At 40.9% G+C, this 17,029-nt stretch overlaps 1 pseudogene; it reads right to left on the bottom strand.

The window, feature by feature from the left end:
- LOC115595758 (NLR family CARD domain-containing protein 3-like) overlaps positions 1-17,029 on the bottom strand; it is a 42,059-nt pseudogene that overhangs the window by 4,334 nt on the left and 20,696 nt on the right.

Here is a 17,029-nt window from a genome sequence, read left to right as displayed (position 1 = left end):
GTGTTGTTGGACCTCTGACAGCTGTGTGAAATTAATGAAAAACAGTATAATATGGGACCTTTAAGGCTAATTATCGGAGCGGGACTCAGTACCATTAGATACTAAATACTAAGGACTCGGATTGGTATCGGGTAAAAAAAACCTAATCGGGACATCCCTAGTTTGTACACATTGTGGGAGATGCAACTGGGTTGTTGATCACATATGTTGGGAAGGTGGTCCACCGGGTGCTCTATTTAATGATAATTATGGTTGACTGTCACTTATGATACACTTATGGTGGCGCTGAAGAACCCTTTGTTAAATCAAATATAATTTACCATTATGAATTTCCTTTGCACAGTCACCAGCCTGAGTTTGTAACTAAATATTTCTGTTGTGGATTTCTTTTATAGGAAACCACACCTAATAAACTGTTTGCTCAATCTACGATAAAATAATTGAACAGAATCTGAACTCCTGATCTTTGATTCTTATAGATTGTCTATGGTGGTTTAGTTTCCCTACATTGGCAATTTTTTTTCAGGATAGCTGGTGTCAGCCACTCCTTCTTTACATGCAGAGTTGCATTAAATTACATCCATGTGGGGGCTCCGTTTAGCTCAGTTGGTAGAGCGGGCGTCCCATGTGCAGAGGCTTTGTCCTCGCTGCAGCGGCTCTGGGTTAGAATCCTGGCCTGGGGCCCTTTGCTGCATGTCACTCCCCCCCCTCTCATCCTGGTTCCGGTCTAGTCTTCACCTGTACTGTCAATAAAGCCTTACAAAGGCCAAAAAAAAATACTTGTCTGAACATGAGTTCTGACAAGTATTGAGTGAGAGAAAAAAAACACATGAACTGACCTCAGAGTCTCCAGTCGACAGTTTGGACTCTCCAGTCCAGAGCACAGCAGCTTCACTCCTGAATCCTGCAGCTTGTTTCCACTCAGCTTTAGCTCTCTCAGATGGGAGGGGTTGGACTTCATAACTGAGGCCAGAGAATCACAGCTGATCTCTGACAAACTGCAGTCCTCCAATCTGAATAAAGAATAAATGAATAAGATAAAAATCAATTTATAATCCAATCAGATGTGTTCAGGTTTAAATGTGCAGCTCAACATCACTGTATCCAATTGTTATCAGACAATATTGGTTCTCAGTAGTAGGATGGGTGGCCTATAAAAGGGCCAATCAGAAGAGCAGATCAGATAGACACATGAGACAGTTTCTCTTTAATATATGCAGCATGGACAGAAGAGCCACAGTGTTCTCTGCAGTCTTCCACATCTTGACTTGTATACAGCAGAACTGTGGTAACAAACTGTATGACAGGTGTTACCCATGCCTTCCCCAAGGCAGTGACCCTCTGATGTTTGACTGGACAATAAGTGTCATCCTAGCTGCCTTCTGTTATCATCCTCATATGAACTCCTCACCTGTTCTATCCCTGACACCTCCCCACACCTCAGGTGAAGGGGAATCCCCCCTCCTCTCACATCCTGACATGTTCTCTACCATACATTGATATTTGAATCCAGAACTGTTTAATTCCCACCAGTACGAATAGTTTGTAACTAAAGTGGGCCTGTAAAGACGGACTAGTGAGTAGATGAGTCTCCGTGTTCACTGTGATGACGTTTAATGTCCCCAACAACCTCTATAATCTCATTTAGACTCTTGTTAGCAACCACTAACTGTTTTTCAACACATGAAGAGCTTTATAATAAACTGTGGGACATTTAATGATGGATTTTATGTTGGAGAACAAAACGTGTGAATATGATCAGCCTGTGGTAACCACACCTTATTTCACATATTTAACTGAAAACACATTCAATTAACTCACAGACTTTCAGAAACAGCATGTGCTAACATGCTAGCAGATTTATGGCTTTGGGATCTGGTCTGGTGTGTGTGTGTCTGTGTTCTGAAGAATCAATATCAATGATCAGACATTACTAACGACAAACATTTCAAGTGAACTTGATGATTTTAAATCGAATATGAGTTCAGAGGATCTTCTGTTTACAGATGAGACCATTTACCAAAAATATAAACATTCATTTATATTTTCTACAATTTCTTTAAGAAACAGAAGTCTTTAGTGACTGTTGACTAAATTTAGATCAAGAAACATGAACAAGTGAACAAAAGGACGTTTACAAAGTTATGTTTGAACATAAATTAGCTTCAATTGTTAAACATTTAAGATGTACATCAGTAACAGACAGTCAGTGAACTGACCTCAGTGTCTCCAGTCGACAGTTTGGACTCTGCAGAAAATCACACAGCAGCTTCACTCCTGAATCCTGCAGGTTGTTGTCACTCAGGTCCAGATGTGTCAGATGGGAGGGGTTGGACTTCAGAGCTGAGGCCAGAGAAGCACAGCCGACCTCTGACAAACTGCAGCGCCACAATCTGAATAAAATACAAATTAAGTGAGTTTAGCCGACAATGTTCCTGCTTGAAATCATTCAGTGTTTAATCATCTGTTCAGAACTGAACACATTTAGATAAATGGGACATGTGTCACATTTATAACTGACATCAGCAGTGTCATATTTTCAATGTTCTAAAGTTTGTCTTCAGAGTTTCAGACAGTCAACACATGCAGTGTGTTCAATCAGAGATGACGTTAAATTACATCCATTTGTTTTTTTCCAGCGTGACTTTAACATCATCAGAGCTTCTTTTTCAAAGATTCAACACTTTCTATTGACAGATATAAATGTGAGTGGGGCCACACCTTTCTGATGTCACATTAGGACAATCTGTGTCCAACAGTGTCTGTCACTTAAAACCAACAAACCAACATTAACACACACCTCACTGTGTGATTGGTCACCTGAGTGGAGGTGAAAAAGGAGGTGGGGTTTGAACTTCTCTCTCAGCTCTTTATTTGCTACACAACTATTTCTGACACTGTTCATATGAACAGCTGAGTGAAACACTATGAACGTCTTCAGCAGAGACTGTCTGAACATGTGACACGTCTTCTCCATATTTAAACCATTGTTGTGTCTCCAGCAGCTCTTCACTCCACCTTTGGCTGTTTGGAACTGCTGTGAACACTTTGAGCTCCAGATGTGTTCAGACAACACGTCGTACCACTGAGCTTCTTTCTACAAATATCCCAGCCAACAGCTCTTAAAGAAATCAGTTCAGTGGATTTGAACAGAAGTGAATCCAACATCCTGCTTCTGTACGCTGCAGGCACAGTGAGCATAAGAGCCAGGTGAACTCTGAACCTGCCTCTGGTGCACAACTGACCACAGTTACTCTAAAGAATTATTTCACAGTTCCAGCACCGATCCATCTCATTCCTACTGGCTGAGGAAATGACCTGAAGGAAACTGCAGAGGAATTATGGGATTATTCCCAAGGAATTGTGGGAATTGTTGTTGGATGTATGAACTCTAAGCAGCCTGGGACATCATTCTAATCAAACGACAGACTTCAACCACCAAACAGAAAAGTTCTACACCATCGATTCACCTTTAACACAAACAAGCAGCTCTGTCTCACACACATAGAAAGCTGTAATCAAAGCACAGATCTTCATCACCACTGTCATCTCCATCAACACACAGCTGACTGACTGAGAGCTTCATCCTCCATCATCTTCATCACTGATCAGACTGAGCTGTGTGTGTGTGTGTGTGTGTGTGTGTGAGCTGAAGGAAATTTAAAACGTCTGTTCTAGATTTAAATGTACTAAACACAGAGAAAAAACACATGAACTGACGTCAGAGTCTCCAGTCGACAGTTTGGACTCTCCAGTCCAGAACACAGACGCTTCACTGCAGAATCATTCAGTTTATTTCCTCTCAGGTCCAGATGTGTCAGATGTGAGGGGTTGGACTCCAGAGCTGAAATGACGACTCCACAGTGAGTCTCTGAGAGTAGATAGCTATAAAGTCTGTGAATACAGATAATACAACATTTAAATCAGATAAAATCTGACTCTTTACTATGAAAACAGAAGCTATACATTTTGCATCACAAATCACATGAACATGAGCAGCTGTAGCTCAGCTGGTCAGCTGTTCGGCCTGAGCTGCTCAGTCAGCGATCACAAGGTTTGTAGTTTGAAACTTGAGCTCCTCGGCTCCACATGAGCCTCCAGACTTTGACCTGCCTGAGGAGATCAGCTGGGCTGAATCAGTGGCCCATTTTAAATCCCCCTCAAAACACACCTGTATAAAACGGCTTTTAACGGCTGATTCTGATGATTTCATCTTTGTTTGATTTTGGTTTGACATATTTGTGTTTGTCCGTTTTCTTCATTCTGCTGTCTTTATATTTGTAATTGTCCCTGTAATACTTTTCTTGTGACTCTTTCATTGTTGTGCTGTTTTATTTGTGTCCAACAAACTGATGTGAGAGCTTTTAAAGTGCCATATAAATAAACAGAAATACATGTTGAAGTGTCCTTGAGGGAAATAATGAAGCAGAAATGACAGTTTAGGACAAAAGTGTTGAAATAAGTGAGACGTAAACGTGTCTGATGTTAGTTTACAGGCTGCTGTGATTGATATTGGTTCAGCTTCATGTTCACATGATGATCAGTGAACTGTGAAGTCACTGTAGGTTGGAACTGCACTCGTATGTATTTACCTCACTTATGTGTTTGTGTGTATTTTCTCAATCTTTGATGCATTTTATTCTGTGGCTCCATCTGCTTTTCATCTCCCATTTCATTCATTTAATGCCTCCCACTGCACAAACACAAGAATTACAACTAAACATTGTGTTATTATCATTTTATGGGTAATAATTTAGTGTAATGTTTTGGAAACAAGACGACTTCATTTCTACTCTGAGCTTGGCGATGATCATTTATTCGATCAGCAGGTTTAATACTTGTTTTGGTAAATGTGTATAGTGTTGAGGTTTTATATTATTCATGTGTGTAAAGTGTTGATCTTTAAAACTGTAGGTACGTGTCCTGTCTTTATGCATATTTTATCCAGAGGCCTGTTTTTACTGATGATTCAACTTTCACCCACTTTACTGTTCCCCCATCAGAAGGCCCGGGAAGGCACCTTTTTCACCTTTTGACCTAGCAAGAAGATTAGACTTTTTGGTATAGCCACAAAACTGTGTCAGCAGTAGTCAGGACACCCTGATTTCAGTTTAATCCTTGATGAGTATAAACTGGAATTTCATCTTTTCAAAAATGACAGATTCTCAACCAGCACAAGAAGGTCGCAAATGTGATGTTTTCCACGTTGTTCTAGCATAAGATTAACCCAAATTACAGTGTGTTAGGTGGAACCACAGTGCCACTTTTTGGTACGTTCTGGTATAGTTAGAAGAGGGCTGATTTTACATTTATGCATATATATATATATGCATATATATATATATATATATATATATATATATATATATATATGTATATATATATATATATATATATATATATATATATATATATATATGCATATATATGCATATATATGCATATATATATATATATATATATATATATATATATATATACACATATACATATATATATATATATAATATATATATATATATATATATATATATATATATATATAATATATATATATATATATATATATTAAGCTAGCACTATATGAAATATGTATAGGACATCAGTGCTGCTGCTGCATATGTCTGTGTGTGTTTGATATATTTTAACAAGTTTACTTTTCCTTTTGTCAATTAAGTGATTTCGGTTATGTCATGTTAAATCATGTAAACAACGTCTGTTAAACCATGGTGGATTTCTGTGAATGGTGATCTCAAAACTTTGAAGACGATAAGTAGTAATAATAGTTTAATAAAAATTCCGTGAGATAAACTGTGATATCACCAGAGGAAGTGACGCTGTTAGCCCGCCCTTCGGTTCCGCCTTCAGATTAAAAGATAAAACAGGGAACTCCGTTCTCCTCGCTCTCTTCTCTCAAAATTTACCCTCTGAAACTTTTACTCTTCATTACTACTTTTGATTTCCTTACTTTACTTTTCTTCGTTTTTGCAACACGCTCCGAGACTTGCGATCTCCGCAGATTTAAACCACGTGTTTAATTTTTCTTCAAAGTTATCACTCGTGGTTTAAGGTTTTTAAGGCTCGAATCGATGGATCCGTGTAAAGAAATCTACTACTTCAGAATAGGAGATTGAATATAGATTTTGAAATTGATTTGGACTGTTCTAGCCAAACTTGTACAGTTAGATGTTTGGAATAATTCCCTCCGGATCATTCCAATAATTACACAACGGAGGTGGTGCCCCATTTACGAGTGTGTTATTAATCGGCAGTGACTTATTACCTTTATTATCAAGTGGTATATCTCTTACAATACTGAAGGCTTCAGCTTTAGCTCACTTCATAATGGTTAACACATCTGTACTCACCGAGCCTTTCTACAGTTCCTCACAGCTGGAATCAGTCTCAGTCGTCCCTGTTCCGATGTGTTATATCTATCTAGGTCCAACTCATCCAGAACCTCCTCTGACATCTGCAGCATGTAGGCCAGAGCTGAGCAGTGGATCTCAGAGAGTTTCTTCTCTGATCTGTTCTTTGACTTAAGGAACTCTTGGATCTCCTGAATGACTGAGTGGTCGTTCATCTCCGTCAGACAGTGGAAGATGTTGATGCTTCTGTCAGGAGAGATCTCATCACTGTTCATCTCCTTCAGGTTGTTGATGGCTCTCTGGATGATTTCTGGACTGTTGTCTGTCTGACCCAGCAGGCCTGCTAAGAGTCTCTGGTTGGACTTCAGAGAGAGGCCATGAAGGAAGCGAACAAACAGGTCCAGGTGGCCATTTTTACTGTTGAGGGATTTCTCCATGGCTCTTTTTAGGAAGTCATCCAGGGATGGGTAACAGGTCTCATGGCTAACACTGCTTCGAAGACGCCCAAAAGAAGAGTTCAGTTTTGAGTTCCTGTGTTTGGAATTATTTCCTGTAAAGTCCTCCAGTACCTTTATGTTCCTGTTGGTGTAACAGTGGAACATGTAGACTGCAGCCAGAAACTCCTGAACGCTCAGATGAACAAAGCAGTAGACTGTTTTCTGGAAGATCACACTCTCTCTTCTGAAGATCTCTGTACAAACTCCTGAGTACACCGAGGCCTCTGTGACATTAAGACCACAGCGCTCCAGGTCTTCTTGGTAGAACATGATGTTTCCTGTCTCCAGATGTTCAAATGCCAGCCTCCCCAGCTTCAGAAGAACTTCCCTGTCAGCCTCCATCAGCTGCTGTGGACTCGTCTCACGTCCCTCATGGTACTTCTGCTTCTTCCTCTTTGTCTGAACCAGCAGGAAGTGTGAGTACATGTCAGTCAGGGTCTTGGGCAGCTCTCCTCTCTGGTCTGTAGTCAACATGTGGTCCAGAACTGTAGCAGTGATCCAGCAGAAGACTGGGATCAGACACATGATGTGGAGGCTCCTGGAGGTCTTGATGTGTGAGATGATTCTGCTGGACAGATCTTCATCACTGAACCTCCTCCTGAAGTACTCCTCCTTCTGGACGTCAGTGAAGCCTTGTACTTCTGCTACCCTGTCCACACACGAAGGAGGGATCTGATTGGCTGCTGCAGGTCGGGAAGTGATCCAGACGAGAGCCGAGGGAAGCAGCTTCCCCTGGATGAGGTTTGTCAGCAGCACGCTGACTGATGACTTCTGTGTGACATCAGACACGACCTCATGGTTGTTGAAATCCAGTGAAAGTCTGCTTTCATCCAGGCCGTCAAAGATGAAGAGAAGTTTACAGACAGCGAGCTTCTCTGCTGTCACCTTCTGTAATGTTGGATGGAAAACATGGAGCAGCCTGAGAAGACTGTACTGCTCATCTCTGATCAGGTTTAGCTCCCTGAACGACAGCAGAACCAGCAGACTGACATCTTGGTTTTCGGAGCCCTCTGCCCAGTCCAGAGTGAACTTCTGCACCGAGACGGTTTTTCCAACTCCAGCGACGCCGTTGGTCAGAACCACTCTGATGCGTCTCTGTTGGTCAGGTGAGGCTTTAAAGATGTCGCAGCACCTGATTGGAGTTTCACTGAAGGTCTTCTTCTTGGAAGCTGTCTCAAGCTGCCTCACCTCATGTTGGGTATTAACCTCTTCACTCTGTCCCTCTGTGATGTAGAGCTCAGTGTAGATCCTGCTGAGGAGGGTTCCACTTCCTGTTCCATCACTTCCTGTTCCATCACTTCCTGTTCCATCACTTCCTGTTCCATCACTTCCTTCAGTCACACGTTCACATCTCCTCCTCAGACTGATCTTATGTTCATCTAAAACCTCCTGAAGACCAACATTTACTGAAAAGAGAAAAAAGCGTTGATGGCAATCAATGAGCAAATTTCCTTAAAAAAACAAAACAAAATCACTTCATTAAAGTCGGCGGTTCTTGTTTTGGGTCAAGCTGCTGTCAGTCTGCTAGTCAGTAGAACAGTGACGTTTCTGCTTCACACACAGTTTAATAGTTCTCCATCTGAGCATATGGAGAACAAACTGCCTTCTGATTGGTTAATGTGTGACATCACTAATGTCTTACCTTGTTCAGTGCAGGTCAGACTGGCTCTCTGCAGTCTAGCTGTTGTTCTGGATCTTTTCCCACACTGGGGACAGGAGGAGTCTCCTGGTGAAGCAGACTGGTCCCAGTATGAGGTGATGCAGCGTCTGCAGAACCAGTGTCCACAGCTGGTAGAGACCGGATCCTTCAGGACGTCCTGACACCAAACACAGCAGGTGGGCTGCTTCTTCACAGAGACATGACTCCTCTTCCTCTCTCTGTGAACATATTTCTTTACAGCTACAATGATTTGATGATTGTTGTTAAAAACATTAACTTGGTCGACACTGTTGAGAAGCTCAGACGCTCACAGAGAAAAGTCAAAGTGTTGATACTTTTCATCTTGAATTCAGCATTTAGTGTGTCATGAAAATGATGTGTGAAGATTATCTCTCAGAACAAAACGTGTCAGTATCAGAAACTCGTGTTTGTCACAGAGATTATTTTCTGCAATAATCCGAAATGAGCGAGAAAGAAAGAGCGATGCTAACTTCAGGGTTAGCCTACAAACATACGTCATGGTTCCACCATCTATTTCATCCTGCTGAGATTTGTTAGTGTCCTCCAGGATCTGACTGATTTCAGACATGTTTGTGTTCAGGAGACTTTCACAGACTTTATGTTAGTGTTTCTTCAGTCCTGGAGCCTGATGTTACTCTACAACAGCAGTCCTCAATAGGTGGCCCCCGGGCCGCATCCGGCCCACCAGCCTCCTGTTTGTGGCCCCTGAACTGTTATTCCTTCACCATGTGTTTTGGTTGGGTTAGCACATGTACACCGGGACTTGTCTCCATTGCAAAGATACACAGACAGCTGGGTCACTCACTGCTGCGAGTGTAACTTTTAACTTTCACTTTCGTTTTCAGAGCAGTTTGCGTATTCACATTTTGCCGGTAGTAAGAGATTGAAAATAGCGCGTTTCCAAGTACACTGATATAACAAAGTGGACAGTGAAAATCGGCGCCTCAGAGAAATAGGAAATAGGAACTTAATATTTGTATTCATTCTCCCTCCAACCACGACAGGTCCCACATATCTGACGGCGGTAAGAAATACTTGGCCTTATGTAGTTTAACAATCTCTAGCTAGTCTCATCATATATTTTCAAATATACAAAGAGTCTTACGGACGGGGAGTTTCTCCCGGCAAAAACCCTTTCACTCACGGTGCCAACATTTTTATCATACTTGTTAAAACTCAACACCATTCAACCACAGAACAAATGACGCGAATCAGCCCACAACCATCTTACATATCATCTTATTCACAAACACATTCATGAACCATAATTACACCAACACCAACAGAATACCCAAGAGTCATTGCGCCATAGTCCACAAGGGACATTATTATGGAGCCAGAACGATGACTTTAAAATTTGGCATCCAAAAAAAAAAATTGGCATTGAAAACAAAACCAGTACTGAAAAAGGAAACATTGTCATTGAAACATTTGTATTTTAAACAGTTGTATTGGCATTGAAAAAATAAACTAATTCAAATAATTCAAATCCGAAAATCCTATCATTTTATTTTGGGGGATTTTTTTGTATTTTTCAATGACAATCTTCAGATTTTTTCTTCATGTCACTTTTTTTCAGTGACAGATTCCTTTTTCAGTCCTGGTTTTGTTTAAATACCAGTTTTTTTTTTGGATGCCAAATTTTAAAGTCACCGTTCTGGCTCCATAGATTATGAGACGAAGCATAGGAATTTTGAAGAGACATTTCCTCAAAATTCAGAGATAAGCACAACACAAATAAATGCACTGAAATCATCATATCAAGCTGCAAGCAGGATTCTTGTCACATCTATGTCACAATGAAATAAAATAATGCATGACTGAAGTGATGGACACAATGTTTGAAGGCAAACAAAAAGAGGAAATATTCAACTATGTATTTTAATTTATGTTAAAATGGAAATTACATTTTATTTTAGTTCGTATTTTGTTGTTTAGAATGAAAAGGACATTTTGTTTTGAATATTACAGTATTATTGCATGTGGCCTGACCGACCTCAATACATGGACCTTTGAGTCATTGATAAAAATCTCTGTGGCCCTTTAAGATTTGTATTTGAGTACCCCTGGTCTAGAGCAAAACATTACCAGCAGACACTGAATGAGTCGTCTCAGTGCTCTTACTTTGTGTCTGATGGTCCAGGTTCACTACTGAAGTCTGGAGGTTCATGTTTGGACAGGTCACTCTTCATAGACGGACAGATGGATCCTGGAGGTTCTGCTCTCTGTCTGCTGGACTGAACTCTGCAAACACCAACATGTTTTTATTCACATCACATGAATCCTTCATCAGTAAAGTGATTTAAGAAGCTCTACATACACAAACTGCTGCTGCTGTCCATAAAAAGGAGGTTTAAAAGTTTCTGTTTGTCCTCTTAGATCAGATTACAGATTTATAGCAGACACACAGAGGAACATGAGGCGGGAAAAGTCTCAACTATGGACACAAAAGACTTTTTAGTGGAAATCTGAATACATGAACACAAAATCAATTAAATAAACATCATCATCACTGAAACATGAGTCATATAAATGAGTTAGTATCAGTCGTCTTACTTCGTGTCTGATGTTCCAGGTTCAGTACTGAAGTTTGGAACTTCACCTTTGGATTGGTCACTCTTCATAGAGGGACAAATGGATCCTGGAGGTTCTGCTCGGTCCACCTCTTCCTCCACACAAACACTCATCTTCAGGTCTGAGAAGTGAGCCCAGAACACAAGAATCAGTAAAACAGAGAGGAACAGATCTTACATTTACATTTAGCATATGCTTTTGTCCAAAGCAATTTACAATAAGTACATTTGTCACAAGAGAGGAACCACAACATATCACCATCATCTACATCAGCTGGTTGGCTGATTATATCAGAAGGATCTCTGTTCCTTTGCCGGGATCTTAACTTTTCACCTAGTGACTTTGTAACACTTTGAATTTCTCTAAAACCCCCCTCTCTCTCTGCTCACTCCAGCAAGGAGTTGGAAAAACATTTGCTGACCATAAAACTAAGGAGCAGGAAGAGCCGGTCTTCTGTTATCATAAAAGAAAGCCCCACATAGGGACTACAGATGAAAAATAGCCTCTTGGCTAATTCTGGCGCATTTAGAGCAATGTTATTAATGTGCACTGTCCCTGTTTTCAAATAAACGTATATATATTTGTCACCTTCCCCCTTTCTACAAGAGACTCATGCATCCTTTTCTTTAACACTTGAAAATCTTTTTTTCAGGTCATGGACGTTCGAGACTCAGGATTACCTCACTCTGCATCTGGATTGCATAGTTACTGTTTGTCCTGTAACGATGTGTTGATAATTAATTGCTTTTTTTCCAATTGTAAATTAGAAACAAATGGTCTCTGGATCCTGTGATCTCACTTGGTCCGACAGCTTCCTCTTCCAGAGATAACAACACCAGGAGACCAGCATCTGGTGTTCTGTCTTCTCTGAAGCCAAAGTATAATTTACGGTGTTGTTGTTTGAACTGTTGTCTTCTCATTTCCACAGCAGAAGTCAGCAAGATCTGACTTAAGCCTACTCCTGGACGAGTATCAAACTGTAATTTCATCTTTTCAGAAACAACATATTTGTGACTGCTATAAAAAGTTCTTAAGTTTGACGTTTCTCCCATCCTTCTAGCACCAATTTGAGCCAAGCTGTTAATCCTGAATTAATGTGTATGAGTGTTTGGTGGAACCACAGTGCCAATTTAGGTAAGTTCTGGTATAATTCTCAGAGGACTTTCTAAAATTAATGTCTATAATCATGTTTGTCTATACTTGTTCATACCTCTGATATATGTCCTTACGTTAAGTATGGAGTTAGCATTATGCAAAATATGTGTAAGCTATTAGCACTGTTGATGCATGTATCTGTGGGTGTTTGAATTATTTTACCCAGTAATCCCCTTTTTCTTATCGAGTGATTTCAGTTATGTTCTCAGGGTTTCCTCTACATGTAATTGACTGTGGCGCACCGCCACGGCAAAATAAAAGCCGCCACACCTTAAAAATTCAGGCATAAATAAATCTAGTGTTAGAGAAAGGAAATATTTTACCGTCGTCTTCCACCGCAGTATTTGACGTTAACTAGCATGTTGGATATTTAGCTTGATAATTAGCTAGAGGATTAAAATGGTCACTTAGAGCAGAGTCCTGCATGGGTCTTATTTTGCAAACCCGCCCAAACCCACCATACTTATAACCGCATCCGACCCGTTTTCCGACAGTAGCACAAATTACATTCGTACCCGAGCCAACCCGGTATAAATTGATACCGACGTCCGAAGGAAAATTAGACGGACACAATTTTTAAAAGTGAAAGTAAGCCAGCGTGGGGAATGGGAGTTCTGGGAGGGCGCAAGCACACATTAATGAGCTCATATGAAATATAAATGCTTATCTTTTGTGTCGCTAATAATGACTGATGATAAGTGACGCCTTGAAAATGGCAATCGTAAAACCCGACCCGCCTCTTCAGGCGTCCGACCCGATCCGCATCTGTGTACATTATTTTTCACCCGTGCAGGACTCTGACTTGGCTAACTCCTCTCTTGAAACAAATAATAAAAATATTTCTTTACAACATGAATCTTCATTCCAAGCCCATGCAGGGGAGTTCATGATGGCTGTGTGAGGGCATTCCCTAAATTCCCTAAGTAGCCTATGACATAAGTAAAAATATTACATTATGATGACCCAAACTGTACCCCCCCCCCCCCCCGCCCCCGCGCGCGCCACAGTCTTAGAAAATACTGGAGGAAACACTGGTTCTGTTATATTAATGTAAACGAATGCGTAAGACCATCGTGGATTTCAAGCAAACAGTTAATCGCAATCTTAAAAACTTTCAACGCGATAGTAATAGTTTAATCTGGTAAAGTCCGCTAGATAAGATGTGATACCGCCGGAGGAAGTGACGCAGTAAAGCCCGCCCCTCGGGTCCGCCTCAGTCAAAATATAAAACAAGCAGACTCCGCGCTTTTCCCCTCACTTGTTTTTCGCTCTTGATTTTTACCCACTTGGGCTTTTACTCTCTTAATTTTCTGCTTCTGCGCGCATCTTTTGTTTTAACTTTTGATTTCGTACTTTGCCTCGTTTGGGCGACTTACAGATTTGAACCACTCAAAGTGGTAACTCGCGTTCCTGAAGTATTCTCTCTGAGTACTTTATTTTGACAGCACGCACAGGAACGAACATTATTTCGTTTATCGCTGCCGACTCAGAAGAAGCTAAATTTTCCTTGTATTTAGTAACAAAGGAAGAGTCACCTGATCAACGTTTCATCCTCCGGTTATTTTAGACAAGAAGTTAAATCAGTTCATAGTCGAAGCTGAATCGTCACCGCTCCAAAGAAACTCTGATTAAGATGCTGATCATACAACCAAATCTGGCACAGTAACTGAACTGTTCAAGAACCGGGATCGCATCTCCAGCTGACCAGAGAAATTCACCATCGTCAAAATTCACCTAATCAATAATTTTACCTTTACAGTCTCCATGTTTACTGTTATTTGTTGTCATTTGTTTGAATCATTACCTCGTATCATTTACTCTGCATTATTTAGTTAATAAACATATATAACCATATGCCATTGTCTTTGCAAGTTTAATTTAATGTGGGAAATCGATGGGATGAGTAAATCAAATTGGACAAATTGAGACTCTAACTGCCCAAGCCAACTTGTGTAGTTAGATGTTTGGAATAATTTCCTCCAACCTATTCCAGTAAATAAAATAAAGGAGGTGGTGCAACAGGACTTTAAACTTTTCTGACAGAATTCATTTGGTTTCCCATAAATCTCTAAAAATCTCAGAGGGATCCATTAAGAAAAGTGTTTGGTTCTGTCAGGATTTCCTCGGTGCTGCTGGAAATCTGTTTTTATTCTATTGGTTCTGATAAAATCCCGTACATCTCTAGAATTCCTATAGGAATTCTGTAAGAAGAGGTTCAGGTTCTGTTTGGATTTTCACAGTCTGACTGTTTTTTTATTTCTGTTGGATCGAACATATATTTTAAACTTCTTGATTTAGCTACAGGTAGGGATGGACGCCAACTTTTTTTTTTAAACCGATAACTTTCAGCTCCTAAAGGCCAATACCGATAACTCACACACACACACACACACACACACACACACACACTCAGGTTTACAAACTGAAAAAGTGCATTCCAGAAGTTAAAAAATATAAATATATATAGAAAATTGATATACTGACACAAGTTAGATTCAAACATTTCTGTGTAAACATGATTTGAAAAAGTGCGTTCCTCAATAACAATGAATAAAATGTGCATAATGCACTGATGTCCAACAACCTTGCATCCAGTGGCAACACAGTCAGACACAGCTCTTTGACTTAACACTAGCCGTTTTTAGACAGGGCACCAAGCAGCCAATTTGCCCGTCCTTTTGGCGGCTCGGTCCGCGGTTTTAGACAGAGGCCGGCAAATTGCGGGTCTGTTTTGGTCCGCCGATTTTCCGCCTCGGAGAGTACACTTAGTTCCGCCTCGCCTGCTATCTAAAACCGAGGCGCCAATGTGCCGGCCTCTGCGTGAGGTGGGCGGAGGTGTCGATGACCTGCACTGTGACCCACAGCCGGGGAGTTTTAAAACTGGACAGCTGCTGAGATCTCTGTAGCTGTTTGGTTGTGTTAGCTTGTTGTGTCGGCAAGCTAAGAACGGTGGCTACTTTCAAATTAAAAGCCCCCCGCTAAGAGCCCAGTTCTAAACTCCAATGGGGTGCAATGTAAAGCTCTTATTTTGAAGACAAATTCGTTGTCACTGTTCACAGCCCAACTTCGAGCTTCATGTCACGTCACATGTTTACGCCTGCAGAGGCGGCTTTTGGAAAAGGAGGAATATTATGCCTCAGTTTTAGAAAGACAGGCTGGCACATTGCCGCATTTACCTTGGAGCAAATGTGCCGCCTTTTCTATCTAAAAGGGGCAACAGCCTCATTCACAGCGAGTTGTAAAGAGTGGGCCATGCAGCCCAGGCTTGCAACACCGCACTCTTTCATTGCCTTTTCCATATTACGCGCATTATCTCGTAAGGCAACATGCACCATCTCCTTCTTAATATTCCACCGCTGTAGCATAGCTTCAAAGGTCTGGTGAGTCATTGTACCTGTGTGTGAGCCGGGCAGCTCCTGGGACTGCAACACCGCTCTGTATAGTTGAAAGTCTGTATTTAACTACTGCGTGGTCAGACTAATCATGCTTACAGGGCTGACATCACAAGTCCATATATCCATGGTGAAGTTCATGTCATTCATGTTGTTATCAATCAAAGTGTGAATACATTTGGCAATCGCATCACACTTAGCTGGAGGGCACACATCAGAAAAGTAGCGGCGGCTCAGCAATGTAAACCGAGGCTCCACGTGATTAATCAGGCGAGAAAAGCCAATGTCCTCAATGAGGGTCAAGGGCTGGTCATCAAGTGCCATCATTTCCATGATTAAGTTTTCAATATCCTCAGCCCGTGGGTCATTTCTGACAAATTTCTTGGATCTTTCGAAAGCCTCGCCCATGTGTTTAAGTCCCGGTGGCTTCTTTGCGGCTGGCTTTAAGTTACTAACGTTAGCGTCTTTAGCAGCCCCGGCGTCCTCACATGCTTTCAAAACGAACTGTCGAAGCAAGGGCTATGTTTCAGGTGACTTATCAGGTTTGAGGTATTGAAGCTCGTGCTACTTTTACCTCCTTGTGGAACTTGCTTGAAACACAAATAACAAGCGACCTATCTTCTTGAGAAACTTTGAAAAACTCCCACACAGTCGACACCATGTTGTCTGTTTTTAAACGTAAGCACGCTGTGCTGCATTCAGGGTGTGGCGGAAATTCCCTGTTTCAAGGTTTGCTAGTGATTCAGTTCTTTCTGCCTTTTTAAGTTCATGTTTCTATTGTTTATGTGTAACGTGGACAAATACTGTGGATATCAATTCAAGTCAGCAACTACCAAAATTATGACCGCGTTAACAAGTTATTTTCCATCATGAGGGTGTATTCTTGAATGTTCCCAGTTAGAAAGAGTTTTTCTGATTATGCCAACGTCACTTGAACGCAGCATTCACTGCAGGCCATTCGGTCAGAGTGAGAGCGTTATAATTTCCTGTTATCGGCCCGATAATTGTTGTGCACCCTAGTTATAGGACTCTTATTTCTACACTCTCTCTCTCGCTCTCTCAATTCAATTCAATTCAGAAGGCTTTATTGGCATAACATTTTACATGTTTTGCCAAAGCACAATCACAACAATAATAACACAAATACTATTCAACTGAACAAAATCAATAACTAAATACATCTACACTAAATAACTAAATCCTCTACAGTCCACAGAGACTAAACTGACTCACACTCTCACAGTAACATCACAAACACCTTGTTTTAACACTCACCTTCCTCACACTTTAGTCTTCCTCCTCCGTCTTCTTCTGTCTGTTCTGCTCTCAACATGGAGTCTGACGGACTGAACACTTTCACTT

This window comes from Sparus aurata, chromosome 14 (assembly GCF_900880675.1).
Source record: "Sparus aurata chromosome 14, fSpaAur1.1, whole genome shotgun sequence".
NCBI classification, from domain to species: domain Eukaryota; kingdom Metazoa; phylum Chordata; class Actinopteri; order Spariformes; family Sparidae; genus Sparus; species Sparus aurata.
Note: the sequence above shows the minus strand (reverse complement) of the source record. Positions and strands in the feature narration are given on the sequence as shown.